This window comes from Pseudophryne corroboree, unplaced genomic scaffold, assembly GCF_028390025.1.
Source record: "Pseudophryne corroboree isolate aPseCor3 unplaced genomic scaffold, aPseCor3.hap2 scaffold_581, whole genome shotgun sequence".
NCBI classification, from domain to species: domain Eukaryota; kingdom Metazoa; phylum Chordata; class Amphibia; order Anura; family Myobatrachidae; genus Pseudophryne; species Pseudophryne corroboree.
The window spans coordinates 279,423-304,806 of NW_026970180.1; the positions used below are offsets into that span (position 1 = coordinate 279,423).

General features: G+C 34.9%; 13 non-coding genes across 13 annotated transcripts; all 13 read left to right on the top strand.

Annotated features, from left to right (window-relative positions):
- The first annotated feature begins 267 nt into the window (after positions 1 to 267).
- TRNAS-ACU (transfer RNA serine (anticodon ACU)) lies at positions 268 to 341 on the top strand. The gene has a single exon. It is a non-coding gene; the product is annotated as a tRNA-Ser (tRNA).
- Positions 342 to 1,402: 1,061 nt separating this feature from the next.
- On the top strand, positions 1,403 to 1,476 carry TRNAS-ACU (transfer RNA serine (anticodon ACU)). The gene has a single exon. It is a non-coding gene; the product is annotated as a tRNA-Ser (tRNA).
- Positions 1,477 to 3,742: 2,266 nt separating this feature from the next.
- TRNAS-ACU (transfer RNA serine (anticodon ACU)) lies at positions 3,743 to 3,816 on the top strand. Its single transcript has one exon. It is a non-coding gene; the product is annotated as a tRNA-Ser (tRNA).
- Positions 3,817 to 4,877: 1,061 nt separating this feature from the next.
- Positions 4,878 to 4,951, top strand: TRNAS-ACU (transfer RNA serine (anticodon ACU)). Its single transcript has one exon. It is a non-coding gene; the product is annotated as a tRNA-Ser (tRNA).
- A 4,596-nt stretch (positions 4,952 to 9,547) lies between these two features.
- Positions 9,548 to 9,621, top strand: TRNAS-ACU (transfer RNA serine (anticodon ACU)). Its single transcript has one exon. It is a non-coding gene; the product is annotated as a tRNA-Ser (tRNA).
- Positions 9,622 to 10,718: 1,097 nt separating this feature from the next.
- Positions 10,719 to 10,792, top strand: TRNAS-ACU (transfer RNA serine (anticodon ACU)). The gene has a single exon. It is a non-coding gene; the product is annotated as a tRNA-Ser (tRNA).
- A 1,097-nt stretch (positions 10,793 to 11,889) lies between these two features.
- On the top strand, positions 11,890 to 11,963 carry TRNAS-ACU (transfer RNA serine (anticodon ACU)). Its single transcript has one exon. It is a non-coding gene; the product is annotated as a tRNA-Ser (tRNA).
- Positions 11,964 to 14,228: 2,265 nt separating this feature from the next.
- On the top strand, positions 14,229 to 14,302 carry TRNAS-ACU (transfer RNA serine (anticodon ACU)). The gene has a single exon. It is a non-coding gene; the product is annotated as a tRNA-Ser (tRNA).
- A 1,097-nt stretch (positions 14,303 to 15,399) lies between these two features.
- On the top strand, positions 15,400 to 15,473 carry TRNAS-ACU (transfer RNA serine (anticodon ACU)). The gene has a single exon. It is a non-coding gene; the product is annotated as a tRNA-Ser (tRNA).
- A 1,098-nt stretch (positions 15,474 to 16,571) lies between these two features.
- On the top strand, positions 16,572 to 16,645 carry TRNAS-ACU (transfer RNA serine (anticodon ACU)). The gene has a single exon. It is a non-coding gene; the product is annotated as a tRNA-Ser (tRNA).
- Positions 16,646 to 18,912: 2,267 nt separating this feature from the next.
- TRNAY-AUA (transfer RNA tyrosine (anticodon AUA)) lies at positions 18,913 to 18,986 on the top strand. Its single transcript has one exon. It is a non-coding gene; the product is annotated as a tRNA-Tyr (tRNA).
- Positions 18,987 to 20,082: 1,096 nt separating this feature from the next.
- Positions 20,083 to 20,156, top strand: TRNAS-ACU (transfer RNA serine (anticodon ACU)). Its single transcript has one exon. It is a non-coding gene; the product is annotated as a tRNA-Ser (tRNA).
- Positions 20,157 to 23,578: 3,422 nt separating this feature from the next.
- Positions 23,579 to 23,652, top strand: TRNAS-ACU (transfer RNA serine (anticodon ACU)). Its single transcript has one exon. It is a non-coding gene; the product is annotated as a tRNA-Ser (tRNA).
- The last annotated feature ends 1,732 nt before the right edge of the window (positions 23,653 to 25,384 follow it).

The window sequence follows — 25,384 nt, forward strand, 5'->3', positions numbered from 1 at the left end:
ATGCATATAGCAAAGGATAGTTTCAATCTGCCTACCTCTGGGTTATGGGCCCAGCATGCTTCCATTGCAGTACTCTGCTGCACATGTAAGTGCAAGAGATCCTGAAGCACTCACTCATCATGGGAAAGTACCAATGTGTTTCTTCGTTGGTTGATGGAAGAAACATCTTACAAAAACTCTCCAGATTATTGACTTTTTAAAGTTTTTCTAGGAAACGTTCTAGATGTATGCTTATTAGCCTTTGTCAGTATGTACTTTTTACAAAGTGTCTCTGTGGCGCAATCGGTTAGTGTGTCTGGCTACTAACCAAAAGGTTGGTGGTTCAATCCCACCCAGGGACGTAATTGACCTTGTTATCAGATTTTGGTGATCTTTAAGTAGACAAGTCAAAATTTCAAACCCCCTGTTATGGTGTAGGGTACCTGGCCTTCTCTGATGTAATCAGAGTTAGATTTGATTCAGTGATTTTATAAAAACAGATAGGAAGCACAATTTAGCAGTGGTTTGCAGAGAAAAAGAAATATGCTGGTAGAAAAATCCAATTGAGTGATTAAACAGCTCTTCATTTTCTGGCTTTATTTTTATGCTAACAAATTTGTTCTCTGAAAAGTGTCCACAAAGCCAAGTCTCTGATTAACACCTTTGTAGGGATGGTTTTTCACCTATTACTAAATTAAACTTGCTTCATTGGAAAGGCAGCAAGATGCATCCTCATTTCAATTTCTACTGAAATAATACAGGTTGACACCAGGAAACATTAACGCCACTGCATCCTTGCTGCTTTCTCATGTGGAAGTCTGTTTAATGTGAAAACAAGGTGATATCTAATTAGCACACAGGTAAGGAATTAAGAAAATCTTTATTTAAGGGTGAAGATGTTTCTCACAAAATCGTTGCCCCAATGCATCATTGAAATTCAAGCTGGAAAGATGATTTTAATATATCACGTGTACATTTTGTATTGCTCTTCTGGTGACAATGTAGTTTGTTTTTGTCAATTACCCTTTTAATAATAGGGTAAAGAAAATTAAGTGGATTTAAACAAATTAAAATTGTAAAAATTATTGTACTTCAAGTAAAAATAAAAGAGCAAAAATATCAATCCCAGTTTTGATTACTTAAATTAACAAAAAAAATGCATATAGCAGAGGATAGTTTCAATCTGCCTACCGCTGGGTTATGGGCCCTGTATGCTTCCATTGCAGTACTCTGCTGCACATGTAAGTGCAAGAGATCCTGAAGCACTCACTCATCATGGGAAAGTACCAATGTGTTTCTTCGTTGGTTGATGGAAGAAACATTTTACAAAAACTCTCCAGATTATTGACTTTTTAAAGTTTTTCTAGGAAACGTTCTAGATGTATGCTTATTAGCCTTTGTCAGTATGTACTTTTTGTGAAGTGTCTCTGTGGCGCAATCGGTTAGTGTGTCTGGCTACTAACCAAAAGGTTGGTGGTTCAATCCCACCCAGGGACGTAATTGACCTTGTTATCAGATTTTGGTGATCTTTAAGTAGACAAGTCAAAATTTCAAACCCCCTGTTACGGTGTAGGGTACCTGGCCTTTTCTGATGTAATCAGAGTTAGATTTGATTCAGTGATTTAATAAAAACAGCTAGGAAGCTCAATTTAGCAGTGGGTTGCAGAGAAAAAGAAATATGCTGGCAAAAAAAATCCAATTGAGTGATTAAACAGCTCTTCATTTTCTGGCTTTATTTTTATGCTAACAAATTTGTTCTCTGAAAAGTGTCCACAAAGCCAAGTCTCTGATTAACACCTTTGTAGGGATGGTTTTTCACCTATTACTAAATTAAACGCTTCATTGGAAAGGCAGCAAGATGCATCCTCATTTCAATGTCTACTGAAATAATACAGGTTGACACCAGGAAACATTAACGCCACTGCATCCTTGCTGCTTTCTCATGTGGAAGTCTGTTTAATGTGAAAACAAGGTGATATCTAATTAGCACACAGGTAAGGAATTAAGAAAATCTTTATTTAAGGGTGAAGATGTTTCTCACAAAATCGTTGCCCCAATGCATCATTGAAATTCAAGCTGGAAAGATGATTTTAATATATCACTTGTACATTTTGTATTGCTCTTCTGGTGACAATGTAGTTTGTTTTTGTCAATTACCATTTTAATAATAGGGTAAAGAAAATTAAGTGGATTTTTGAAAGAAAACAATACTGTCAATATACTATTAAAACAAATTAAAATGGTAAAAGTTATTGTACTTTAAGTGAAAATAAAAGAGCCAAAATATCAATCCCAGTTTTGGATTACTTTAATTAACAAAAAAAAAATGCATATAGCAGAGGATAGTTTCAATCTGCCTACCGCTGGGTTATGGGCCCAGCATGCTTCCATTGCTGTACTCTGCTGCACATGTAAGTGCAAGAGATCCTGAAGCACTCACTCATCATGGGAAAGTACCAATGTGTTTCTTCGTTGGTTGATGGAAGAAACATCTTACAAAAACTCTCCAGATTATTGACTTTTTAAAGTTTTTCTAGGAAACGTTTTAGATGAATGCTTATTAGCCTTTGTCAGTATGGACTTTTGCAAAGTGTCTCTGTGGCGCAATCATTTAGTGTGCACGGCGATTAACCAAAAGGTTGGTGGTTCAATCCCACCCAGGGACGTAATTGACCTTGTTATCAGATTTTGGTGATCTTTAAGTAGACAAGTCAAAATTTCAAATCCCCCTGTTCTGGTGTAGGGTACCTGGCCTTCTCTGATGTAATCAGAGTTAGATTTGATTCAGTGATTTTATAAAAACAGCTAGGAAGCACAATTTAGCAGTGGGTTGCAGAGAAAAAGAAATATGCTGGCAAAAAAAATCAAATTGAGTGATTAAACAGCTCTTAATTTTCTGGCTTTATTTTTATGCTAACAAATTTGTTCTCTGAAAAGTGTCCACAAAGCCAAGTCTCTGATTAACACCTTTGTAGGGATGGTTTTTCACCTATTACTAAATTAAACGCTTCATTGGAAAGGCAGCAAGATGCATCCTCATTTCAATGTCTACTGAAATAATACAGGTTGACACAAGGAAACATTAACGCCACTGCATCCTTGCTGCTTTCTCATGTGGAAGTCTGTTTAATGTGAAAACAAGGTGATATCTAATTAGCACACAGGTAAGGAATTAAGAAAATCTTTATTTAAAGGTGAAGATGTTTCTCACAAAATCGTTGCCCCAATGCATCATTGAAATTCAAGCTGGAAAGATGATTTTAATATATCACTTGTACATTTTGTATTGCTCTTCTGGTGACAATGTAGTTTGTTTTTGTCAATTACCATTTTAATAATAGGGTAAAGAAAATTAAGTGGATTTTTGAAAGAAAACAATACTGTCAATATACTATTAAAACAAATTAAAATGGTAAAAGTTATTGTACTTTAAGTAAAAATAAAAGAGCAAAAATATCAATCCCAGTTTTGATTACTTAAATTAACAAAAAAAAAAATGCATATAGCAAAGGATAGTTTCAATCTGCCTACCTCTGGGTTATGGGCCCAGCATGCTTCCATTGCAGTACTCTGCTGCACATGTAAGTGCAAGAGATCCTGAAGCACTCACTCATCATGGGAAAGTACCAATGTGTTTCTTCGTTGGTTGATGGAAGAAACATCTTACAAAAACTCTCCAGATTATTGACTTTTTAAAGTTTTTCTAGGAAACGTTCTAGATGTATGCTTATTAGCCTTTGTCAGTATGTACTTTTTACAAAGTGTCTCTGTGGCGCAATCGGTTAGTGTGTCTGGCTACTAACCAAAAGGTTGGTGGTTCAATCCCACCCAGGGACGTAATTGACCTTGTTATCAGATTTTGGTGATCTTTAAGTAGACAAGTCAAAATTTCAAACCCCCTGTTATGGTGTAGGGTACCTGGCCTTCTCTGATGTAATCAGAGTTAGATTTGATTCAGTGATTTTATAAAAACAGATAGGAAGCACAATTTAGCAGTGGTTTGCAGAGAAAAAGAAATATGCTGGTAGAAAAATCCAATTGAGTGATTAAACAGCTCTTCATTTTCTGGCTTTATTTTTATGCTAACAAATTTGTTCTCTGAAAAGTGTCCACAAAGCCAAGTCTCTGATTAACACCTTTGTAGGGATGGTTTTTCACCTATTACTAAATTAAACTTGCTTCATTGGAAAGGCAGCAAGATGCATCCTCATTTCAATTTCTACTGAAATAATACAGGTTGACACCAGGAAACATTAACGCCACTGCATCCTTGCTGCTTTCTCATGTGGAAGTCTGTTTAATGTGAAAACAAGGTGATATCTAATTAGCACACAGGTAATGAATTAAGAAAATCTTTATTTAAGGGTGAAGATGTTTCTCACAAAATCGTTGCCCCAATGCATCATTGAAATTCAAGCTGGAAAGATGATTTTAATATATCACGTGTACATTTTGTATTGCTCTTCTGGTGACAATGTAGTTTGTTTTTGTCAATTACCCTTTTAATAATAGGGTAAAGAAAATTAAGTGGATTTAAACAAATTAAAATTGTAAAAATTATTGTACTTCAAGTAAAAATAAAAGAGCAAAAATATCAATCCCAGTTTTGATTACTTAAATTAACAAAAAAAATGCATATAGCAAAGGATAGTTTCAATCTGCCTACCGCTGGGTTATGGGCCCTGTATGCTTCCATTGCAGTACTCTGCTGCACATGTAAGTGCAAGAGATCCTGAAGCACTCACTCATCATGGGAAAGTACCAATGTGTTTCTTCGTTGGTTGATGGAAGAAACATTTTACAAAAACTCTCCAGATTATTGACTTTTTAAAGTTTTTCTAGGAAACGTTCTAGATGTATGCTTATTAGCCTTTGTCAGTATGTACTTTTTGTGAAGTGTCTCTGTGGCGCAATCGGTTAGTGTGTCTGGCTACTAACCAAAAGGTTGGTGGTTCAATCCCACCCAGGGACGTAATTGACCTTGTTATCAGATTTTGGTGATCTTTAAGTAGACAAGTCAAAATTTCAAACCCCCTGTTACGGTGTAGGGTACCTGGCCTTTTCTGATGTAATCAGAGTTAGATTTGATTCAGTGATTTAATAAAAACAGCTAGGAAGCTCAATTTAGCAGTGGGTTGCAGAGAAAAAGAAATATGCTGGCAAAAAAAATCCAATTGAGTGATTAAACAGCTCTTCATTTTCTGGCTTTATTTTTATGCTAACAAATTTGTTCTCTGAAAAGTGTCCACAAAGCCAAGTCTCTGATTAACACCTTTGTAGGGATGGTTTTTCACCTATTACTAAATTAAACGCTTCATTGGAAAGGCAGCAAGATGCATCCTCATTTCAATGTCTACTGAAATAATACAGGTTGACACCAGGAAACATTAACGCCACTGCATCCTTGCTGCTTTCTCATGTGGAAGTCTGTTTAATGTGAAAACAAGGTGATATCTAATTAGCACACAGGTAAGGAATTAAGAAAATCTTTATTTAAGGGTGAAGATGTTTCTCACAAAATCGTTGCCCCAATGCATCATTGAAATTCAAGCTGGAAAGATGATTTTAATATATCACTTGTACATTTTGTATTGCTCTTCTGGTGACAATGTAGTTTGTTTTTGTCAATTACCATTTTAATAATAGGGTAAAGAAAATTAAGTGGATTTTTGAAAGAAAACAATACTGTCAATATACTATTAAAACAAATTAAAATGGTAAAAGTTATTGTACTTTAAGTGAAAATAAAAGAGCCAAAATATCAATCCCAGTTTTGGATTACTTTAATTAACAAAAAAAAAATGCATATAGCAGAGGATAGTTTCAATCTGCCTACCGCTGGGTTATGGGCCCAGCATGCTTCCATTGCTGTACTCTGCTGCACATGTAAGTGCAAGAGATCCTGAAGCACTCACTCATCATGGGAAAGTACCAATGTGTTTCTTCGTTGGTTGATGGAAGAAACATCTTACAAAAACTCTCCAGATTATTGACTTTTTAAAGTTTTTCTAGGAAACGTTTTAGATGAATGCTTATTAGCCTTTGTCAGTATGGACTTTTGCAAAGTGTCTCTGTGGCGCGATCATTTAGTGTGCACGGCGATTAACCAAAAGGTTGGTGGTTCAATCCCACCCAGGGACGTAATTGACCTTGTTATCAGATTTTGGTGATCTTTAAGTAGACAAGTCAAAATTTCAAATCCCCCTGTTCTAGTGTAGGGTACCTGGCCTTCTCTGATGTAATCAGAGTTAGATTTGATTCAGTGATTTTATAAAAACAGCTAGGAAGCACAATTTAGCAGTGGGTTGCAGAGAAAAAGAAATATGCTGGCAAAAAAAATCAAATTGAGTGATTAAACAGCTCTTAATTTTCTGGCTTTATTTTTATGCTAACAAATTTGTTCTCTGAAAAGTGTCCACAAAGCCAAGTCTCTGATTAACACCTTTGTAATGATGGTTTTTAACCTATTACTAAATTAAACTTGCTTCATTGGAAAGGCAGCAAGATGCATCCTCATTTCAATGTCTACTGAAATAATACAGGTTGACACAAGGAAACATTAACGCCACTGCATCCTTGCTGCTTTTTCATGTGGAAGTCTGTTTAATGTGAAAACAAGGTGATATCTAATTAGCACACAGGTAAGGAATAAAGAAAATCTTTATTTAAGGGTGAAAATGTTTCTCACAAAATCGTTGCCCCAATGCATCATTGAAATTCAAGCTGGAAAGATGATTTTAATATATCACTTGTACATTTTGTATTGCTCTTCTGGTGACAATGTAGTTTGTTTTTGTCAATTACCATTTTAATAATAGGGTAATGAAAATTAAGTGGATTTTTGAAAGAAAACAATACTGTCAATATACTATTAAAACAAATTAAAATGGTAAAAGTTATTGTACTGTAAGTAAAAATAAAAGAGCCAACATATCAATCCCAGTTTTGGATTACTTTAACAAAAAAAAAATGCATATAGCAGAGGATAGTTTCAATCTGCCTACCTCTGGGTTATGTGCCCATCATGCTTCCATTGCAGTACTCTGCTGCACATGTAAGTGTAATAGATCCTGAAGCACTCACTCATCATGGGAAAGTACCAATGTGTTTCTTCATTGGTTGATGGAAGAAACATCTTACAAAAACTCTCCAGATTATTGACTTTTTAAAGTTTTTCTAGGAAACGTTTTAGATGAATGCTTATTAGCCTTTGCCAGTATGTACTTTTGCAAAGTGTCTCTGTGGCGCAATCAGTTAGTGTGTTTGGCTATTAACCAAAAGGTTGGTGGTTCAATCCCACCCAGGGACGTAATTGACCTTGTTATCAGATTTTGGTGATCTTTAAGTAGACAAGTCAAAATTTCAAACCCTCTCTTATGGTGTAGGGTACCTGGCCTTCTCTGATGTAATCAGAGTTAGATTTGATTCAGTGATTTTATAAAAACAGCTAGGAAGCACAATTTAGCAGTGGGTTGCAGAGAAAAATAAATATGCTGGCAAAAAAATCCAATTGAGTGATTAAACAGCTCTTCATTTTCTGGCTTTATTTTTATGCTAACAAATGTGTTCTCTGAAAAGTGTCCACAAAGCCAAGTCTCTGATTAACACCTTTGTAAGGATGGTTTTTCACCTATTACTAAATTAAACTTGCTTCATTGGAAAGGCAGCAAGATGCATCCTCATTTCAATGTCTACTGAAATAATACAGGTTGACACCAGGAAACATTAACGCCACTGCATCCTTGCTGCTTTCTCATGTGGAAGTCTGTTTAATGTGAAAACAAGGTGATATCTAATTAGCACACAGGTAAGGAATTAAGAAAATCTTTATTTAAGGGTGAAAATGTTTCTCACAAAATCGTTGCCCCAATGCATCATTGAAATTCAAGCTGGAAAGATGATTTTAATATATCACTTGTACATTTTGTATTGCTCTTCTGGTGACAATGTAGTTTGTTTTTGTCAATTACCATTTTAATAATAGGGTAAAGAAAATTAAGTGGATTTTTAAAAGAAAACAATACTTTCAATATACTGTTAAAACAAATTAAAATGGTAAAAGTTATTGTACTTTAATGAAAAATAAAAGAGCAAAAATATCAATCCCAGTTTTGGATTACTTTAACAAAAAAAATGCATATAGCAGAGGATAGTTTTAATCTGCCTACCTCTGGGTTATGGGCCCAGCATGCTTCCATTGCAGTACTCTGCTGCACATGTAAGTGCAAGAGATCCTGAAGCACTCACTCATCATGGGAAAGTACCAATGTGTTTCTTCGTTGGTGGATGGAAGAAACATCTTACAAAAACTCTCCAGATTATTGACTTTTTAAAGTTTTTGTAGGAAACGTTTTAGATGAATGCTTATTAGCCTTTGTCAGTATGTACTTTTGCAAAGTGTCTCTGTGGCGCAATCAGTTAGTGTGTACGGCTATAAACCAAAAGGTTGGTAGCTCAATCCCACCCAGGGACGTAATTGACCTTGTTATCAGATTTTGGTGATCTTTAAGTAGACAAGTCAAAATTTCAAATCCCCTCTTATGGTGTAGGGTACCTGGCCTTCTCTGATGTAATCAGAGTTAGATTTGATTCAGTGATTTTATAAAAACAGCTAGGAAGCACAATTTAGCAGTGGGTTGCAGAGAAAAAGAAATATGCTGGCAGAAAAATCCAATTGAGTGATTAAACAGCTCTTCATTTTCTGCCTTTATTTTTATGCTAACAAATTTGTTCTCTGAAAAGTGTCCACAAAGCAAAGTATCTGATTAACACCTTTGTAGGGATGGTTTTTCACCTATTACTAAATTAAACTTGCTTCATTGGAAAGGCAGCAAGAAGCATCCTCATTTCAATGTCTACTGAAATAATACAGGTTGACACCAGGAAACATTAACGCCACTGCATCCTTGCTGCTTTCTCATGTAGAAGTCTGTTTAATGTGAAAACAAGGTGATATCTAATTAGCACACAGGTAAGGAATTAAGAAAATCTTTATTTAAGGGTGAAGATGTTTCTCACAAAATCGTTGCCCCAATGCATCATTGAAATTCAAGCTGGAAAGATGATTTTAATATATCACTTGTACATTTTGTATTGCTCTTCTGGTGACAATGTAGTTTGTTTTTGTCAATTACCATTTTAATAATAGGGTAAAGAAAATTAAGTGGATTTTTGAAAGAAAACAATACTGTCAATATACTATTAAAACAAATTAAAATGGTAAAAGTTATTGTACTTTAAGTAAACATAAAATAGCTAACATATCAATCCCAGTTTTGGATTACTTTAATTAACAAAAAAAATGCATATAGCAGAGGATAGTTTCAATCTGCCTACCTCTGGGTAATGGGCCCAGCATGCTTCCATTGCAGTACTCTGCTGCACATGTAAGTGCAAGAGATCCTGAAGCACTCACTCATCATGGGAAAGTACCAATGTGTTTCTTCGTTGGTTGATTTAAGAAAATTCTTACAAAAACTCTCCAGATTATTGACTTTTTAAAGTTTTTCTAGGAAACGTTCTAGATGAATGCTTATTAGCCTTTGTCAGTATGTACTTTTTGCAAAGTGTCTCTGTGGCGCAATCGGTTAGTGTGTCTGGCTACTAACCAAAAGGTTGGTGGTTCAATCCCACCCAGGGACATAATTGACCTTGTGATCAGGTTTTGGTGATATTTAAGTAGACAAGTCAAAATTTCAAACCCCCTGTTATGGTGTAGGGTACCTGGCCTTCTCTGATGTAATCAGAGTTAGATTTGATTCATTGATTTTATAAAAACAGCTAGGAAGCACAATTTAGCAGTGGGTTGCAGAGAAAAAGAAATATGCTGGCAAAAAAAATCCAATTGAGTGATGAAACAGCTCTTTATTTTCTGGCTTTATTTTTATGCTAACAAATTTGTTCTCTGAAAAGTGTCCACAAAGCCAAGTCTCTGATTAACACCTTTGTAGGGATGGTTTTTCACCTATTACTAAATTAAACTTGCTTCCTTGGAAAGGCAGCAAGATGCATCCTCATTTCAATGTCTACTGAAATAATACAGGTTGACACCAGGAAACATTAACGCCACTGCATCCTTGCTGCTTTCTCATGTAGAAGTCTGTTTAATGTGAAAACAAGGTGATATCAAATTAGCACACAGGTTAGGAATTAAGAAAATCTTTATTTAAGGGTGAAGATGTTTCTCACAAAATTGTTGCCCCAATGCATCATTGAAATTCAAGCTGGAAAGATGATTTTAATATATCACTTGTACATTTTGTATTGCTCTTCTGGTGACAATGTAGTTTGTTTTTGTCAATTACCCTTTTAATAATAGGGTAAAGAAAATTAAGTGGATTTTTTAAAGAAAACTATACTGTCAATATACTATTAAAACAAATTAAAATGGTAAAAGTTATTGTACTTTAAGTAAAAATAAAAGAGCAAAAATATCAATCCCAGTTTTGATTACTTAAATTAACAAAAAAAAAATGCATATAGCAAAGGATAGTTTCAATCTGCCTACCTCTGGGTTATGGGCCCAGCATGCTTCCATTGCAGTACTCTGCTGCAAATGTAAGTGCAAGAGATCCTGAAGCACTCACTCATCATGGGAAAGTACCAATGTGTTTCTTCGTTGGTTGATGGAAGAAACATCTTACAAAAACTCTCCAGATTATTGACTTTTTAAAGTTTTTCTAGGAAACGTTCTAGATGTATGCTTATTAGCCTTTGTCAGTATGTACTTTTTGCAAAGTGTCTCTGTGGCGCAATCGGTTAGTGTGTCTGGCTACTAACCAAAAGGTTGGTGGTTCAATCCCACCCAGGGATGTAATTGACCTTGTTATCAGATTTTGGTGATCTTTAAGTAGACAAGTCAAAATTTCAAACCCCCTGTTATGGTGTAGGGTACCTGGCCTTCTCTGATGTAATCAGAGTTAGATTTGATTCATTGATTTTATAAAAACAGCTAGGAAGCACAATTTAGCAGTGGGTTGCAGAGAAAAAGAAATATGCTGGCAGAAAAATCCAATTGAGTGATTAAACAGCTCTTCATTTTCTGCCTTTATTTTTATGCTAACAAATTTGTTCTCTAAAAAGTGTCCACAAAGCCAAGTCTCTGATTAACACCTTTGTAGGGATGGTTTTTCACCTATAACTAAATTAAACTTGCTTCATTGGAAAGGCAGCAAGATGCATCCTCATTTCAATGTCTACTGAAATAATACAGGTTGACACCAGGAAACATTAACGCCACTGCATCCTTGCTGCTTTCTCATGTAGAAGTCTGTTTAATGTGAAAACAAGGTGATATCTAATTAGCACACAGGTTAGGAATTAAGAAAATCTTTATTTAAGGGTGAAGATGTTTCTCACAAAATTGTTGCCCCAATGCATCATTGAAAATCAAGCTGGAAAGATGATTTTAATATATCACTTGTACATTTTGTATTGCTCTTCTGGTGACAATGTAGTTTGTTTTTGTCAATTACCCTTTTAATAATAGGGTAAAGAAAATTAAGTGGATTTTTTGAAAGAAAACTATACTGTCAATATACTATTAAAACAAATTAAAATGGTAAAAGTTATTGTACTTTAAGTAAAAATAAAAGAGCAAAAATATCAATCCCAGTTTTGATTACTTAAATTAACAAAAAAAAAATGCATATAGCAAAGGATAGTTTCAATCTGCCTACCTCTGGGTTATGGGCCCAGCATGCTTCCATTGCAGTACTCTGCTGCACATGTAAGTGCAAGAGATCCTGAAGCACTCACTCATCATGGGAAAGTACCAATGTGTTTCTTCGTTGGTTGATGGAAGAAACATCTTACAAAAACTCTCCAGATTATTGACTTTTTAAAGTTTTTCTAGGAAACGTTCCAGATGTATGCTTATTAGCCTTTGTCAGTATGTACTTTTTACAAAGTGTCTCTGTGGCGCAATCGGTTAGTGTGTCTGGCTACTAACCGAAAGGTTGGTGGTTCAATCCCACCCAGGGACGTAATTGACCTTGTTATCAGATTTTGGTGATCTTTAAGTAGACAAGTCAAAATTTCAAACCCCCCCGTTATGGTGTAGGGTACCTGGCCTTCTCTGATGTAATCAGAGTTAGATTTGATTCAGTGATTTTATAAAAACAGATAGGAAGCACAATTTAGCAGTGGGTTGCAGAGAAAAAGAAATATGCTGGCAAAAAAAATCCAATTGAGTGATTAAACAGCTCTTCATTTTCTGGCTTTATTTTTATGCTAACAAATTTGTTCTCTGAAAAGTGTCCACAAAGCCAAGTCTCTGATTAACACCTTTGTAGGGATGGTTTTTCACCTATTACTAAATTAAACTTGCTTCATTGGAAAGGCAGCAAGATGCATCCTCATTTCAATTTCTACTGAAATAATACAGGTTGACACCAGGAAACATTAACGCCACTGCATCCTTGCTGCTTTCTCATGTGGAAGTCTGTTTAATGTGAAAACAAGGTGATATCTAATTAGCACACAGGTAAGGAATTAAGAAAATCTTTATTTAAGGGTGAAGATGTTTCTCACAAAATCGTTGCCCAAATGCATCATTGAAATTCAAGCTGGAAAGATGATTTTAATATATCACTTGTACATTTTGTATTGCTCTTCTGGTGACAATGTAGTTTGTTTTTGTCAATTACCATTTTAATAATAGGGTAAAGAAAATTGAGTGGATTTTTGAAAGAAAACAATACTGTCAATATACTATTAAAACAAATTAAAATGGTAAAAGTTATTGTACTTTAAGTAAAAATAAAAGAGCCAAAATATCAATCCCAGTTTTGGATTACTTTAATTAACAAAAAAAATGCATATAGCAGAGGATAGTTTCAATCTGCCTACCTCTGGGTTATGTGCCCAGCATGCTTCCATTGCTGTACTCTGCTGCACATGTAAGTGCAATAGATCCTGAAGCACTCACTCATCATGGGAAAGTACCAATGTGTTTCTTCGTTGGTTGATGGAAGAAACATCTTACAAAAACTCTCCAGATTATTGACTTTTTAAAGTTTTTCTAGGAAACGTTTTAGATGAATGCTTATTAGCCTTTGTCAGTATGTGCTTTTGCAAAGTGTCTCTGTGGCGCAATCAGTTAGTGTGTATGGCTATTAACCAAAAGGTTGGTGGTTCAATCCCACCCAGGGACGTAATTGACCTTGTTATCAGATTTTGGTGATCTTTAAGTAGACAAGTCAAAATTTCAAACCCCCTTTTATGGTGTAGGGTACCTGGCCTTCTCTGATGTAATCAGAGTTAGATTTGATTCAGTGATTTTATAAAAACAGCTAGGAAGCACAATTTAGCAGTGGGTTGCAGAGAAAAAGAAATATGCTGGCAAAAAAATCCAATTGAGTGATTAAACAGCTCTTCATTTTCTGGCTTTATTTTTATGCTAACAAATTTGTTCTCTGAAAAGTGTCCACAAAGCCAAGTCTCTGATTAACACCTTTGTAAGGATGGTTTTTCACCTATTACTAAATTAAACTTGCTTCATTGGAAAGGCAGCAAGATGCATCCTCATTTCAATGTCTACTGAAATAATACAGGTTGACACCAGGAAACATTAACGCCACTGCATCCTTGCTGCTTTCTCATGTGGAAGTCTGTTTAATGTGAAAACAAGGTGATATCTAATTAGCACACAGGTAAGGAATTAAGAAAATCTTTATTTAAGGGTGAAAATGTTTCTCACAAAATCGTTGCCCCAATGCATCATTGAAATTCAAGCTGGAAAGATGATTTTAATATATCACTTGTACATTTTGTATTGCTCTTCTGGTGACAATGTAGTTTGTTTTTGTCAATTACCATTTTAATAATAGGGTAAAGAAAATTAAGTGGATTTTTAAAAGAAAACAATACTTTCAATATACTATTAAAACAAATTAAAATGGTAAAAGTTATTGTACTTTAATGAAAAATAAAAGAGCAAAAATATCAATCCCAGTTTTGGATTACTTTAATTAACAAAAAAAATGCATATAGCAGAGGATAGTTTTAATCTGCCTACCTCTGGGTTATGGGCCCAGCATGCTTCCATTGCAGTACTCTGCTGCACATGTAAGTGCAAGAGATCCTGAAGCACTCACTCATCATGGGAAAGTACCAATGTGTTTCTTCGTTGGTGGATGGAAGAAACATCTTACAAAAACTCTCCAGATTATTGACTTTTTAAAGTTTTTCTAGGAAACGTTTTAGATGAATGCTTATTAGCCTTTGTCAGTATGTACTTTTTGCAAAGTGTCTCTGTGGCGCAATCGGTTAGTGTGTCTGGCTACTAACCAAAAGGTTGGTGGTTCAATCCCACCCAGGGACGTAATTGACCTTGTTATCAGATTTTGGTGATCTTTAAGTAGACAAGTCAAAATTTCAAATCCCCTCTTATGGTGTAGGGTACCTGGCCTACTCTGATGTAATCAGAGTTAGATTTGATTCAGTGATTTTATAAAAACAGCTAGGAAGCACAATTTAGCAGTGGGTTGCAGAGAAAAAGAAATATGCTGGCAAAAAAAATCCAATTGAGTGATTAAACAGCTCTTCATTTTCTGGCTTTATTTTTAAGCTAACAAATTTGTTCTCTGAAAAGTGTCCACAAAGCCAAGTCTCTGATGAACACCTTTGTAAGGATGGTTTTTCACCTATTACTAAATTAAACTTGCTTTATTGGAAAGGCAGCAAGATGCATCCTCATTTCAATGTCTACTGAAATAATACAGGTTGACACCAGGAAACATTAACGCCAATGCATCCTTGCTGCTTTCTCATGTGGAAGTCTGTTTAATGTGAAAACAAGGTGATATCTAATTAGCACACAGGTAAGGAATTAAGAAAATCTTTATTTAAGGGTGAAGATGTTTCTCACAAAATCGTTGCCCCAATGCATCATTGAAATTCAAGCTGGAAAGATGATTTTAATATATCACTTGTACATTTTGTATTGCTCTTCTGGTGACAATGTAGTTTGTTTTTGTCAATTACCATTTTAATAATAGGGTAAAGAAAATTAAGTGGATTTTTGAAAGAAAACAATACTGTCAATATACTATTAAAACAAATTAAAATGGTAAAAGTTATTGTACTTTAAGTAAACATAAAATAGCTAACATATCAATCCCAGTTTTGGATTACTTTAATTAACAAAAAAAAATGCATATAGCAGAGGATAGTTTCAATCTGCCTACCTCTGGGTAATGGGCCCAGCATGCTTCCATTGCAGTACTCTGCTGCACATGTAAGTGCAAGAGATCCTGAAGCACTCACTCATCATGGGAAAGTACCAATGTGTTTCTTCGTTGGTTGATTTAAGAAAATTCTTACAAAAACTCTCCAGATTATTGACTTTTTAAAGTTTTTCTAGGAAACGTTCTAGATGAATGCTTATTAGCCTTTGTCAGTATGTACTTTTCGCAAAGTGTCTCTGTGGCGCAATCGGTTAGTGTGTCTGGCTACTAACCAAAAGGTTGGTGGTTCAATCCCACCCAGGGACATAATTGACCTTGTGATCAGGTTTTGGTGATATTTAAGTAGACAAGTCAAAATTTCAAACCCCCTGTTATGGTGTAGGGTACCTGGCCTTCTCTGATGTAATCAGAGTTAGATTTGATTCATTGATTTTATAAAAACAGCTAGGAAGCACAATTTAGCAGTGGGTTGCAGAGAAAAAGAAATATGCTGGCAAAAAAAATCCAATTGAGTGATGAAACAGCTCTTTATTTTCTGGCTTTATTTTTATGCTAACAAATTTGTTCTCTGAAAAGTGTCCACAAAGCCAAGTCTCTGATTAACACCTTTGTAGGGATGGTTTTTCACCTATTACTAAATTAAACTTGCTTCCTTGGAAAGGCAGCAAGATGCATCCTCATTTCAATGTCTACTGAAATAATACAGGTTGACACCAGGAAACATTAACGCCACTGCATCCTTGCTGCTTTCTCATGTAGAAGTCTGTTTAATGTGAAAACAAGGTGATATCTAATTAGCACACAGGTTAGGAATTAAGAAAATCTTTATTTAAGGGTGAAGATGTTTCTCACAAAATTGTTGCCCCAATGCATCATTGAAATTCAAGCTGGAAAGATGATTTTAATATATCACTTGTACATTTTGTATTGCTCTTCTGGTGACAATGTAGTTTGTTTTTGTCAATTACCCTTTTAATAATAGGGTAAAGAAAATTAAGTGGATTTTTTAAAGAAAACTATACTGTCAATATACTATTAAAACAAATTAAAATGGTAAAAGTTATTGTACTTTAAGTAAAAATAAAAGAGCAAAAATATCAATCCCAGTTTTGATTACTTAAATTAACCAAAAAAAAAATGCATATAGCAAAGGATAGTTTCAATCTGCCTACCTCTGGGTTATGGGCCCAGCATGCTTCCATTGCAGTACTCTGCTGCAAATGTAAGTGCAAGAGATCCTGAAGCACTCACTCATCATGGGAAAGTACCAATGTGTTTCTTCGTTGGTTGATGGAAGAAACATCTTACAAAAACTCTCCAGATTATTGACTTTTTAAAGTTTTTCTAGGAAACGTTCTAGATGTATGCTTATTAGCCTTTGTCAGTATGTACTTTTTGCAAAGTGTCTCTGTGGCGCAATCGGTTAGTGTGTCTGGCTACTAACCAAAAGGTTGGTGGTTCAATCCCACCCAGGGATGTAATTGACCTTGAATCAGATTTTGGTGATCTTTAAGTAGACAAGTCAAAATTTCAAACCCCCTGTTATGGTGTAGGGTACCTGGCCTTCTCTGATGTAATCAGAGTTAGATTTGATTCATTGATTTTATAAAAACAGCTAGGAAGCACAATTTAGCAGTGGGTTGCAGAGAAAAAGAAATATGCTGGCAAAAAAAATCCAATTGAGTGATGAAACAGCTCTTCATTTTCTGGCTTTATTTTTATGCTAACAAATTTGTTCTCTGAAAAGTGTCCACAAAGCCAAGTCTCTGATTAACACCTTTGTAGGGATGGTTTTTCACCTATAACTAAATTAAACTTGCTTCATTGGAAAGGCAGCAAGATGCATCCTCATTTCAATGTCTACTGAAATAATACAGGTTGACACCAGGAAACATTAACGCCACTGCATCCTTGCTGCTTTCTCATGTAGAAGTCTGTTTAATGTGAAAACAAGGTGATATCTAATTAGCACACAGGTTAGGAATTAAGAAAATCTTTATTTAAGGGTGAAGATGTTTCTCACAAAATTGTTGCCCCAATGCATCATTGAAATTCAAGCTGGAAAGATGATTTTAATATATCACTTGTACATTTTGTATTGCTCTTCTGGTGACAATGTAGTTTGTTTTTGTCAATTACCCTTTTAATAATAGGGTAAAGAAAATTAAGTGGATTTTTTAAAGAAAACTATACTGTCAATATACTATTAAAACAAATTAAAATGGTAAAAGTTATTGTACTTTAAGTAAAAATAAAAGAGCAAAAATATCAATCCCAGTTTTGATTACTTAAATTAACAAAAAAAAAATGCATATAGCAAAGGATAGTTTCAATCTGCCTACCTCTGGGTTATGGGCCCAGCATGCTTCCATTGCAGTACTCTGCTGCACATGTAAGTGCAAGAGATCCTGAAGCACTCACTCATCATGGGAAAGTACCAATGTGTTTCTTCGTTGGTTGATGGAAGAAACATCTTACAAAAACTCTCCAGATTATTGACTTTTTAAAGTTTTTCTAGGAAACGTTCTAGATGTATGCTTATTAGCCTTTGTCAGTATGTACTTTTCGCAAAGTGTCTCTGTGGCGCAATCGGTTAGTGTGCCTGGCTACTAACCAAAAGGTTGGTGGTTCAATCCCACCCAGGGATGTAATTGACCTTGTTATAAGATTTTGGTGATCTTTAAGTAGACAAGTCAAAATTTCAAACTCCCTGTTATGGTGTAGGGTACCTGGCCTTCTCTGATGTAATCAGAGTTAGATTTGATTCATTGATTTTATAAAAACAGCTAGGAAGCACAATTTAGCAGTGGGTTGCAGAGAAAAAGAAATATGCTGGCAAAAAAAATCCAATTGAGTGATGAAACAGCTCTTCATTTTCTGGCTTTATTTTTATGCTAACAAATTTGTTCTCTGAAAAGTGTCCACAAAGCCAAGTCTCTGATTAACACCTTTGTAGGGATGGTTTTTCACCTATTACTAAATTAAACTTGCTTCATTGGAAAGGCAGCAAGATGCATCCTCATTTCAATGTCTACTGAAATAATACAGGTTGACACCAGGAAACATTAACGCCACTGCATCCTTGCTGCTTTCTCATGTAGAAGTCTGTTTAATGTGAAAACAAGGTGATATCTAATTAGCACACAGGTAAGGAATTAAGAAAATCTTTATTTAAGGGTGAAGATGTTTCTCACAAAATCGTTGCCCCAATGCATCATTGAAATTCAAGCTGGAAAGATGATTTTAATATATCACTTGTACATTTTGTATTGCTCTTCTGGTGACAATGTAGTTTGTTTTTGTCAATTACCCTTTTAATAATAGGGTAAAGAAAATTAAGTGGATTTTTTTAAAGAAAACTATACTGTCAATATACTATTAAAACAAATTAAAATGGTAAAAGTTATTGTACTTTAAGTAAAAATAAAAGAGCAAAAATATCAATCCCAGTTTTGATTACTTAAATTAACAAAAAAAAATGCATATAGCAAAGGATAGTTTCAATCTGCCTACCTCTGGGTTATGGGCCCAGCATGCTTCCATTGCAGTACTCTGCTGCACATGTAAGTGCAAGAGATCCTGAAGCACTCACTCATCATGGGAAAGTACCAATGTGTTTCTTCGTTGGTTGATGGAAGAAACATCTTACAAAAACTCTCCAGATTATTGACTTTTTAAAGTTTTTCTAGGAAACGTTCCAGATGTATGCTTATTAGCCTTTGTCAGTATGTACTTTTTACAAAGTGTCTCTGTGGCGCAATCGGTTAGTGTGTACGGCTATAAACCAAAAGGTTGGTGGTTCAATCCCACCCAGGGACGTAATTGACCTTGTTATCAGATTTTGGTGATCTTTAAGTAGACAAGTCAAAATTTCAAATCCCCTCTTATGGTGTAGGGTACCTGGCCTACTCTGATGTAATCAGAGTTAGATTTGATTCAGTGATTTTATAAAAACAGCTAGGAAGCACAATTTAGCAGTGGGTTGCAGAGAAAAAGAAATATGCTGGCAAAAAAAATCCAATTGAGTGATTAAACAGCTCTTCATTTTCTGGCTTTATTTTTAAGCTAACAAATTTGTTCTCTGAAAAGTGTCCACAAAGCCAAGTCTCTGATGAACACCTTTGTAAGGATGGTTTTTCACCTATTACTAAATTAAACTTGCTTTATTGGAAAGGCAGCAAGATGCATCCTCATTTCAATGTCTACTGAAATAATACAGGTTGACACCAGGAAACATTAACGCCAATGCATCCTTGCTGCTTTCTCATGTGGAAGTCTGTTTAATGTGAAAACAAGGTGATATCTAATTAGCACACAGGTAAGGAATTAAGAAAATCTTTATTTAAGGGTGAAGATGTTTCTCACAAAATCGTTGCCCCAATGCATCATTGAAATTCAAGCTGGAAAGATGATTTTAATATATCACTTGTACATTTTGTATTGCTCTTCTGGTGACAATGTAGTTTGTTTTTGTCAATTACCATTTTAATAATAGGGTAAAGAAAATTAAGTGGATTTTTGAAAGAAAACAATACTGTCAATATACTATTAAAACAAATTAAAATGGTAAAAGTTATTGTACTTTAAGTAAACATAAAATAGCTAACATATCAATCCCAGTTTTGGATTACTTTAATTAACAAAAAAAATGCATATAGCAGAGGATAGTTTCAATCTGCCTACCTCTGGTTAATGGGCCCAGCATGCTTCCATTGCAGTACTCTGCTGCACATGTAAGTGCAAGAGATCCTGAAGCACTCACTCATCATGGGAAAGTACCAATGTGTTTCTTCGTTGGTTGATTTAAGAAAATTCTTACAAAAACTCTCCAGATTATTGACTTTTTAAAGTTTTTCTAGGAAACGTTCTAGATGAATGCTTATTAGCCTTTGTCAGTATGTACTTTTTGCAAATTGTCTCTGTGGCGCAATCGGTTAGTGTGTCTGGCTACTAACCAAAAGGTTGGTGGTTCAATCCCACCCAGGGACATAATTGACCTTGTGATCAGGTTTTGGTGATATTTAAGTAGACAAGTCAAAATTTCAAACCCCCTCTTATGGTGTAGGGTACCTGGCCTTCTCTGATGTAATCAGAGTTATATTTGATTCAGTGATTTTATAAAAACAGCTAGGAAGCACAATTTAGCAATGGGTTGCAGAGAAAAAAAATATGCTGGCAGAAAAATCCAATTGAGTGATTAAACAGCTCTTCATTTTCTGCCTTTATTTTTATGCTAACAAATTTGTTCTCTAAAAAGTGTCCACAAAGCCAAGTCTCTGATTAACACCTTTGTAGGGATGGTTTTTCACCTATAACTAAATTAAACTTGCTTCATTGGAAAGGCAGCAAGATGCATCCTAATTTCAATGTCTACTGAAATAATACAGGTTGACACCAGGAAACATTAACGCCACTGCATCCTTGCTGCTTTCTCATGTAGAAGTCTGTTTAATGTGAAAACAAGGTGATATCTAATTAGCACACAGGTAAGGAATTAAGAAAATCTTTATTTAAGGGTGAAGATGTTTCTCACAAAATCGTTGCCCCAATGCATCATTGAAATTCAAGCTGGAAAGATCACTTGTACATTTTGTATTGCTCTTCTGGTGACAATGTAGTTTGTTTTTGTCAATTACCCTTTTAATAATAGGGTAAAGAAAATTAAGTGGATTTTTTAAAGAAAACTATATTGTCAATATACTATTAAAACACATTAAAATGGTAAAAGTTATTGTACTTTAAGTAAAAATAAAAGAGCAAAAATATCAATCCCAGTTTTGATTACTTAATTTAACAAAAAAAAAATGCATATAGCAAAGGATAGTTTCAATCTGCCTACCTCTGGGTTATGGGCCCAGCATGCTTCAATTGCAGTACTCTGCTGCACATGTAAGTGCAAGAGATCCTGAAGCACTCACTCATCATGGGAAAGTACCAATGTGTTTCTTCGTTGGTTGATGGAAGAAACATCTTACAAAAACTCTCCAGATTATTGACTTTTTAAAGTTTTTCTAGGAAACGTTCTAGATGTATGCTTATTAGCCTTTGTCAGTATGTACTTTTTTGCAAAGTGTCTCTGTGGCGCAATCGGTTAGTGTGTCCGGCTACTAACCAAAAGGTTGGTGGTTCAATCCCACCCAGGGACGTAATTGACCTTGTTATCAGATTTTGGTGATCTTTAAGTAGACAAGTCAAAATTTCAAACCCCCTGTTATGGTGTAGGATACCTGGCCTTCTCTGATGTAATCAGAGTTAGATTTGATTCATTGATTTTATAAAAACAGCTAGGAAGCACAATTTAGCAGTGGGTTGCAGAGAAAAAGAAATATGCTGGCAAAAAAAATCCAATTGAGTGATTAAACAGCTCTTCATTTTCTGGCTTTATTTTTATGCTAACAAATTTGTTCTCTGAAAAGTGTCCACAAAGCCAAGTCTCTGATTAACACCTTTGTAGGGATGGTTTTTCACCTATTACTAAATTAAACTTGCTTCATTGGAAAGGCAGCAAGATGCATCCTCATTTCAATGTCTACTGAAATAATACAGGTTGACACCAGGAAACATTAACGCCACTGCATCCTTGCTGCTTTCTCATGTAGAAGTCTGTTTAATGTGAAAACAAGGTGATATCTAATTAGCACACAGGTAAGGAATTAAGAAAATCTTTATTTAAGGGTGAAAATGTTTCTCACAAAATCGTTGCCCCCAATGCATCATTGAAATTCAAGCTGGAAAGATGATTTTAATATATCACTTGTACATTTTGTATTGCTCTTCTGGTGACAATGTAGTTTGTTTTTGTCAATTACCATTTTAATAATAGGGTAAAGAAAATTAAGTGGATTTTTAAAAGAAAACAATACTTTCAATATACTATTAAAACAAATTAAAATGGTAAAAGTTATTGTACTTTAATGAAAAATAAAGAGCAAAAATATCAATCCCAGTTTTGGATTACTTTAATTAACAAAAAAAATGCATATAGCAGAGGATAGTTTTAATCTGCCTACCTCTGGGTTATGGGCCCAGCATGCTTCCATTGCAGTACTCTGCTGCACATGTAAGTGCAAGAGATCCTGAAGCACTCACTCATCATGGGAAAGTACCAATGTGTTTCTTCGTTGGTTGATTTAAGAAAATTCTTACAAAAACTCTCCAGATTATTGACTTTTTAAAGTTTTTCTAGGAAATGTTCTAGATGTATGCTTATTAGCCTTTGTCAGTATGGACTTTTGCAAAGTGTCTCTGTGACGCAATCAGTTAGTGTGTACGGCTATAAACCAAAAGGTTGGTGGTTCAATCCCACCCATTGACGTAATTGACCTTGTTATCAGATTTTGGTGATCTTTAAGTAGACAAGTCAAAATTTCAAACCCCCTGTTATGGTGTAGGGTACCTGGCCTTCTCTGATGTAATCAGAGTTAGATTTGATTCATTGATTTTATAAAAACAGCTAGGAAGCACAATTTAGCAGTGGGTTGCAGAGAAAAAGAAATATGCTGGCAAAAAAAAATCCAATTGAGTGATTAAACAGCTCTTCATTTTCTGGCTTTATTTTTATGCTAACAAATTTGTTCTCTGAAAAGTGTCCACAAAGCCAAGTCTCTGATTAACATCTTTGTAGGGATGGTTTTTCACCTATTACTAAATTAAACTTGCTTCATTGGAAAGGCAGCAAGATGCATCCTCATTTCAATGTCTACTGAAATAATACAGGTTGACACCAGGAAACATTAACGCCACTGCATCCTTGCTGCTTTCTCATGTGGAAGTCTGTTTAATGTGAAAACAAGGTGATATCTAATTAGCACACAGGTAAGGAATTAAGAAAATCTTTATTTAAGGGTGAAGATGTTTCTCACAAAATCGTTGCCCCAATGCATCATTGAAATTCAAGCTGGAAAGATGATTTTAATATATCACTTGTACATTTTGTATTGCTCTTCTGGTGACAATGTAGTTTGTTTTTGTCAATTACCATTTTAATAATAGGGTAAAGAAAATTAAGTGGATTTTTGAAAGAAAACAATACTGTCAATATACTATTAAAACAAATTAAAATGGTAAAAGTTATTGTACTTTAAGTAAACATAAAATAGCTAACATATCAATCCCAGTTTTGGATTACTTTAATTAACAAAAAAATGCATATAGCAGAGGATAGTTTCAATCTGCCTACCTCTGGTTAATGGGCCCAGCATGCTTCCATTGCAGTACTCTGCTGCACATGTAAGTGCAAGAGATCCTGAAGCACTCACTCATCATGGGAAAGTACCAATGTGTTTCTTCGTTGGTTGATTTAAGAAAATTCTTACAAAAACTCTCCAGATTATTGACTTTTTAAAGTTTTTCTAGGAAACGTTCTAGATGAATGCTTATTAGCCTTTGTCAGTATGTACTTTTTGCAAATTGTCTCTGTGGCGCAATCGGTTAGTGTGTCTGGCTACTAACCAAAAGGTTGGTGGTTCAATCCCACCCAGGGACATAATTGACCTTGTGATCAGGTTTTGGTGATATTTAAGTAGACAAGTCAAAATTTCAAACCCCCTCTTATGGTGTAGGGTACCTGGCCTTCTCTGATGTAATCAGAGTCAGATTTGATTCATTGATTTTATAAAAAACAGCTAGGAAGCACAATTTAGCAATGGGTTGCAGAGAAAAAAAATATGCTGGCAGAAAAATCCAATTGAGTGATTAAACAGCTCTTCATTTTCTGCCTTTATTTTTATGCTAACAAATTTGTTCTCTAAAAAGTGTCCACAAAGCCAAGTCTCTGATTAACACCTTTGTAGGGATGGTTTTTCACCTATAACTAAATTAAACTTGCTTCATTGGAAAGGCAGCAAGATGCATCCTCATTTCAATGTCTACTGAAATAATACAGGTTGACACCAGGAAACATTAACGCCACTGCATCCTTGCTGCTTTCTCATGTAGAAGTCTGTTTATTGTGAAAACAAGGTGATATCTAATTAGCACACAGGTAAGGAATTAAGAAAATCTTTATTTAAGGGTGAAGATGTTTCTCACAAAATCGTTGCCCCAATGCATCATTGAAATTCAAGCTGGAAAGATCACTTGTACATTTTGTATTGCTCTTCTGGTGACAATGTAGTTTGTTTTTGTCAATTACCCTTTTAATAATAGGGTAAAGAAAATTAAGTGGATTTTTTAAAGAAAACTATATTGTCAATATACTATTAAAACAAATTAAAATGGTAAAAGTTATTGTACTTTAAGTAAAAATAAAAGAGCAAAAATATCAATCCCAGTTTTGATTACTTAAATTAACAAAAAAAATGCATATAGCAAAGGATAGTTTCAATCTGCCTACCTCTGGGTTATGGGCCCAGCATGCTTCCATTGCAGTACTCTGCTGCACATGTAAGTGCAAGAGATCCTGAAGCACTCACTCATCATGGGAAAGTACCAATGTGTTTCTTCGTTGGTTGATGGAAGAAACATCTTACAAAAACTCTCCAGATTATTGACTTTTTAAAGTTTTTCTAGGAAACGTTCTAGATGTATGCTTATTAGCCTTTGTCAGTATGTACTTTTTGCAAAGTGTCTCTGTGGCGCAATCGATTAGTGTGTCCGGCTACTAACCAAAAGGTTGGTGGTTCAATCCCACCCAGGGATGTAATTGACCTTGTTATCAGATTTTGGTGATCTTTAAGTAGACAAGTCAAAATTTCAAACCCCCTGTTATGGTGTAGGGTACCTAGCCTTCTCTGATGTAATCAGAGTTAGATTTGATTCATTGATTTTATAAAAACAGCTAGGAAGCACAATTTAGCAGTGGGTTGCAGAGAAAAAGAAATATGCTGGCAAAAAAAATCCAATTGAGTAATTAAACAGCTCTTCATTTTATGGCTTTATTTTTATGCTAACAAATTTGTTCTTTGAAAAGTGTCCACAAAGCCAAGTCTCTGATTAACACCTTTGTAGGGATGGTTTTTCACCTATTACTAAATTAAACTTGCTTCATTGGAAAGGCAGCAAGATGCATCCTCATTTCAATGTCTACTGAAATAATACAGGTTGACACCAGGAAACATTAACGCCACTGTATCCTTGCTGTTTTCTCATGTGGAAGTCTGTTTAATGTGAAAACAAGGTGATATCTAATTAGCACACAGGTAAGGAATTAAGAAAATCTTTATTTAAGGGTAAAGATGTTTCTCACAAAATCGTTGCCCCAATGCATCATTGAAATT